Here is a 5,829-nt window from a genome sequence, read left to right on the forward strand (position 1 = left end):
CAAACAAGCAGAGAAGCAGTGAGATTACTACTGTTACAGAATCCCCATCCACTCTGGCAGACTAATAGGTCCTTACTGACACAAACAGGCATACGTCATCTACATACCAGGCATCTCAATAAGGATTTCTACAGACCTTAAGCACTCACTGAAATCTAAGGGCAGGTGCCTAATACTTTTATGTAGCCAGCCAACTGTAGTTTTGGTACATACAGTGGATGTAACTAGTATTTTCTGCTCAGAAATTATTATTAAGTTCTGAATTAGTGTCATTATGCTATGTCTTGTGGTCTGCAACACAACTGAAGATCTTATACGTAATCATAATCTCCAGAAACACTTTGTTTTCCAAGTATCTAGAGGATGAAGATTACACAATACTTGGAACTTGAGCCTGCCAAAATAAGTTGTTATAAAACTAGCTGCACAACCAGACATATCACGTTGAAAGCAAGCAAGTTAAGTAAATAACATTCTCCTTGGAATAAGACATGCACTCAAACAGTCCTACTAGAGGATCTGGATCATGCCTAACTAATGCTGCACAAGAATTTAGTCTTTGTTACATTTTTCCATGTTTGAACAGAGACAGATTTACTGATCTGCCCAGTAGATTGCTCCTTTACACTGGTAGGACATTTTAAGCTCATTTAAACAACTAATGGAGAGAAGATCCCCCTACCAGTAAGACACTTCCTACCCCTCTTCTGTTTTTTCCCTGTGAATGAAAGGTAGACAATAGCAGACAACATGTCCTTTTGGTCATGTGTATTGAAGAAACACCAAACAGAAACCCAAATATATCACTTCACACATAACCATAAAAATAAGAAGATATTGGTTATGCCTTTAAAACAACCAGAGCACTGTCTACAGCCTATGCTCTGTAATGCACACACCACCTCAGGGCATGGTAAGCCCTTCATTAACGCTTGCAACAAAATGAACACTGCAGAACAGTTACACGTCGTAGCCATGGATTTCCAAAATCAGAAAGCTCTACCAGCAGCGAGCGTGTACTCACGAGGTGCTGAGTCCTCAGGGGAAGCTGCTGTTTGCAGTAAACTAGTAGAAATATTTTCAGGTGGGTTTTCAGGTGATGTCAACAACAGGAAGGATGACTTTGAACCAGATTTCCATTTCTCATGAGACGTGGCCTTAGAAGTTGGAACAAGAGCGTTAAGGCTCCTCGTTTATACCCCCAAACCTGCAGTTAAGCCCCTACGTAGCTACAGGCTCCGGTAACCATGCGGCAGACCGGAGAGTTCGCGTGTGCATGAAGGGGGGGCTGCCTCCCCGGTCCCTGCTCCCGGGCCGTAATAAGGAAGCACTTTAATCACTCGGGCACTGAGCACTGATTTTGCAGGGCGCGTACCCCGCTGCCGCCCCGCCACAGCCCTGCCACCTCCACGGCCACCTGTCCGCCCCCCGCGGTCCCCCGCCGCCGTCCCCAGCCCCAGCCCGCCGCCGCCCGCCACGACGCGCTCGCCACCCCCCCAGCCACATGCAACCCCGGTGGGTGGGCGCGGGTCTGCGCCGGAGGGCCCACGCGTGCCGGCGGCGCCCCGCTCACCTGCGCTCCGCCCGCGGCACACGCTCCCCGTCGGGCCGGGGCCGGGGCCGGGGCCGGGGCCGGGCACAGCCCCACCGCCTCCAGCGGCGCCTCCGCCTCCGGGCTGGGCTGCCCCGGAGGTGGCGCCGCCGCCGCCGTGCCCGCTGCGAGGGCGACACCCAGCGGCCGCGGCCGGCGGCCGGGCAGCGCCCCGCCAACCCGCCCCGCCAGCGCGGGCCGCCTCCTCCCCGGCGAGGGGCCGTGACAGCACAGGCCTCCGGGGCCGGCCCGGCCCGCGCCCCCGGCCTCCTCGCAGCCCTTCCCCACCGAGGAAACGGGGACGGCTGCGCATGGAGGCGTGGGGCCACGGCCCCCCTACCTGGCACCGGCGCGGGCAGCGGAGCCAACGGCGGGCAGGCGTGGGCTAAGGCGAGTGTGGATCCGGGTCTCGACCACCAGCCTGGCCTGCAGCCGGGGGAATTACCAGGAAGGCTGGGCGCTGGCGGGAGCGAGGCTCCCGGAGAGCTGGATGCTGTCCTGAACCGAAGCTCCTTTGCAACTTAATTGTGGAAGCTCACAATAACTTGCGTAGGAGCCGAAGCGCTACAAAACCCATTTCGGGGAGGCCAGATGCCCTTCCCTCCCTCCAGCCGGGAGCCAGCCCGCGGGCTCTGAAGTCCGGGCTGAGGGTCAGAGAGGGCTGACTTGAAAGCTCGCTGTGCCTGCTCACGGCCTCACCCACCCCTCTAGCTATTACAACGTCCCGGGGACCTTGGGTTCACCGAAGCCATGTGTATGTGTGGGCAATTGCGTGTGTACTTTGGTACTTCACAAACTGGGGAGGCAAGTTAGACGGGACCATCTGTAAGACACCAGTACAGGAGAAAGGAGTTTGCGTGAGTAGGCCGAGTAAAGTGATAAAAGCGGGATCCGAAGAAGAAGGAGAAATCAGGAAGCAAGCAGCTGTTCCCCATACGATGCCTGATCCCACAGGCACATTGCTTTCAAAGGCTGTACCTCCGGCTCGAAGGCGTTCTCAGGATGATGCCCTAAATGAACTAGACGTTAAAGTATCACATGCACTATCTAGTTATGTGACGAATATATTCCTTTGAATGTTTTTGCAGATGATTCTACTTACGCATTTTTCACTAAGCAATTGCTATGGTATTCATCGTTCTGTGGCAACAGTCACACCATAGGTTCACATCAAAACCCTTGGTGCTCCGCAGGAAAGTTTTACTGACTGAATTTTGTGTTCTGACGCCTCTCTGATCTCAGGAAAGCTTTGTAGCTCTGTCAAAAGTACAGCGCTAGTCTGAAGTCTGGTGTCATTACTGAAATTAGAATGTAATTGCTAAAATACATAAAAATACGTTGTGATTCCTCACATTATAATTTTGTTTGCTCATTTCCATATTCAGGACAGGCCTACTTCATGGGAATTTTATTTTACTTGATACTGTGTAAAATTCTGATGTAGGGATGGAAGTATTCATGTGAGTAACAGTTAAGCTATATGTTAAATAACTTCCATATATGTAAATGCTTGCAGGACTACTTTGGCTATGTTTGATCATTATGATTGAGAAACAAGACGTTAACACATTGCAGAAAAAGGCTTTCTTGGCACTGATCTGCCACCAGCCTATTTAATGGGAGTTTCCCCCCTTTAACAGAAGCAGGATGAGACGCAGTCACGATCCTGCAAACCTAGATGCAGACGGGCTCCCTTGATTGTGTGGATGTTAGTGGGACCATTCCCTGCACTTAATAATCGTTCCCCTTTTTTAATCCAGACAGACAATTTTGTATTCTTCTGGATTTTTTTTTTTCTGTTGGGAAGAGAAATTCATGAGGGATTCCCTCAGTTGCATGAAACAGGAAGTATGTCATTTCTATGAACTGCAGCTCCGCACAAAGTCCAGTCACATTTAATATTGTACACGTCATATATTCAGAGACTCAACCCCATGTCTACCTGCCCTTACTACAAGTCCTGTGACTGAAGGCTGGGCACTGTTTCATTATGTGCAACAGGCTTCAAAGTTAAATGACCTGACAAAAGAAAAAGAAGGAAAGAAAAAGGCCAGGTGAAGAGGGGACAGAGAACAACTTGGTGGCAAAGGGACAGAGGACGAACAAGTCCCGAAGATTAGGTAGAGTCCATGACAGATTATATTGCCAAGGGGTTGGCAGAAGTGCTTCAGCCCTACTCTAAAAACCTGTCTGGCGATGGGCCTGGAGTTTGTCTGGAGTCTACCTGGCTTTGAACCCAAAGCTGTGGTCAAGCAGGAGTTCGCCGACATCAGTGTTGTGGGAAGAGCTGCATTGTAACCAGTCCTGTAATTCCTGAGCTTCTACACCCTGATTTAGTATTTCAGTATCTCCAAATTATTCTCTCTCACTCAATGGTGATGTTTCATAGCTTTTTGTATAAAAGAAACCTAATGCAGACAGACAGATTTCTGGGCAAGACCCCCTTCCCATAGTCAGCCTTGAAATCCAATAGCCTTTTCTGTGCAGATGTGATCAGCCAGTGACTGAGAGAGATGGCCCTCCATTACAGACCTGGAAACTCTCCTCTTTCTAGCAGGAGTTTTCAGCAGATTAATGCCTCCTGGGGTGTCCCAAGACACTATGCTGAAAACATGACTGGTAAAAATTCCTGCTCCAAACTGAAGTCCTAATTCCTTGTAAGGGGGTTAACTTTGAAATGTTTCCCACAATCTTTTGGTACGTTGTTAATCTGTTCAAGCAAAACTTCCAAGCAGGCTGATAAATTGAGAATAAAGAAAGACATTTCAATAAATGCACATATTGGTAGATTTTTCATCATGTGGGACGTAAGAAGGGGATTTCTTCCCCCCCAGACAAAAGCGTGCCTTCATTATCTCAAGCGGGTTACTGCAGCCTGAAAGGCCTGGTGATGAGAAGACTGTCATGCATCATAGAGGTGGGAAAATAATCAGCTGCAGGAAACACATGGAGACTCTGAACATAAGTCCAACCACTGCATTGAATGCAAGAAGGGAGAATGGGACAGGAAGAATAGAGAAACAGAGGAGAATGTGCTGCTGGAGAATTGGAAACTCAGCTGCCAGTCACCACAGCGGGCAGCGTGGGATGACAGCCAGGGGCTAACACACACACTCCAGTGCTTAGACTGGTACAAGACAACAAGAGCAGCACTGGAAGCTCCTGAGAAGGGGCCTGGCTGAGGGGCAGAAGGTCTGTCTTCACGGTGCAGGTCTGGAAGAAGCAATAGCAGGCAGCTGAGCGTACCTCAGACTGTCAGGGGCTTCAAGATTCCATCCTCTTCCAAGGAGGTTTCACTGCTATGGCTTTCTTTAGTCTTCCTTATTCATCCAGAGTATTATTGCTAAAATAATCTCTCTCACCCACACTGCAAATATGTTACCATCCACCATTAGTGCCTGGCTTAACGTTTTGGTCCTGGCCATACAAGGACACGGTCGGCATGGAAGGAGCAGCAGACAGGCCGCAGGCAGCACCACCAGCACCGTTTGGGCCCCGAGCAGGCACAGCAGATCTGCGAGCTGAGCAGCGCCAGGCAGACACGGGCCCTGCCCGAGTCCCGCAGTCTCCCGCATGCTGAAGGCAGAGGTGCGAGTGATGCAGGAGGGCCGCGAGAGCCCGATTCTGGGCTACGTGTGGGGTCTGGGGTGAGGCTGCAGGATTTGACCGACTTCGAAGCCCCCCGGAGGGCTAACTGTAATAAAAATGGCAGCAATCCTTTTGGTGCCATGGACTGGCACACCTGCCCGCCACGCCGCTCACCCACGCCGGCCCCCTGCCACCAGAGGCAGCGTCTCGCGTGTGCACCGGTCCCACGGGAGTCTCTAGGCCCGCGTAGGGCGCCGCGGGTCCGCAGGGCCGGGGTGGGAGGCGGCGGCGCCCGGCAGGCCCCGGAGCTGGCCTGCGAGCACCGCAGCGCCCGGCACTGCCTGCCAGCGCCGGGCGCTAGCGGCAGGGCCGGGCCTGGGACCGGGCCTGCGACCGGGCCTGGGCGAGCGCCGAGGCCCCGCCGGCCCGTGACCGGCCGCGTCAGGTGACGCGGGTCACGCCGCCTCCCCCGCCCGCTCGGTGCGCGCCCCGCCGGCAGGCTGCGCCGCGCGCTCCGGCGAGCGCCGTGCGGGGGAGGGGAGCGGCGGCGGCGGGGAGCGGCGGCGGGGCACGGCGCCAGCGCGGCACCTGGGCCCCCCGGCGCCCGCGGCGAGGCGCGCCCCGAGGCCGCGTGGAGGCAGAGGGGCCCT

This window comes from Gavia stellata, chromosome 2, assembly GCF_030936135.1.
Source record: "Gavia stellata isolate bGavSte3 chromosome 2, bGavSte3.hap2, whole genome shotgun sequence".
In the NCBI taxonomy this organism is placed as follows: Eukaryota; Metazoa; Chordata; class Aves; order Gaviiformes; family Gaviidae; genus Gavia; species Gavia stellata.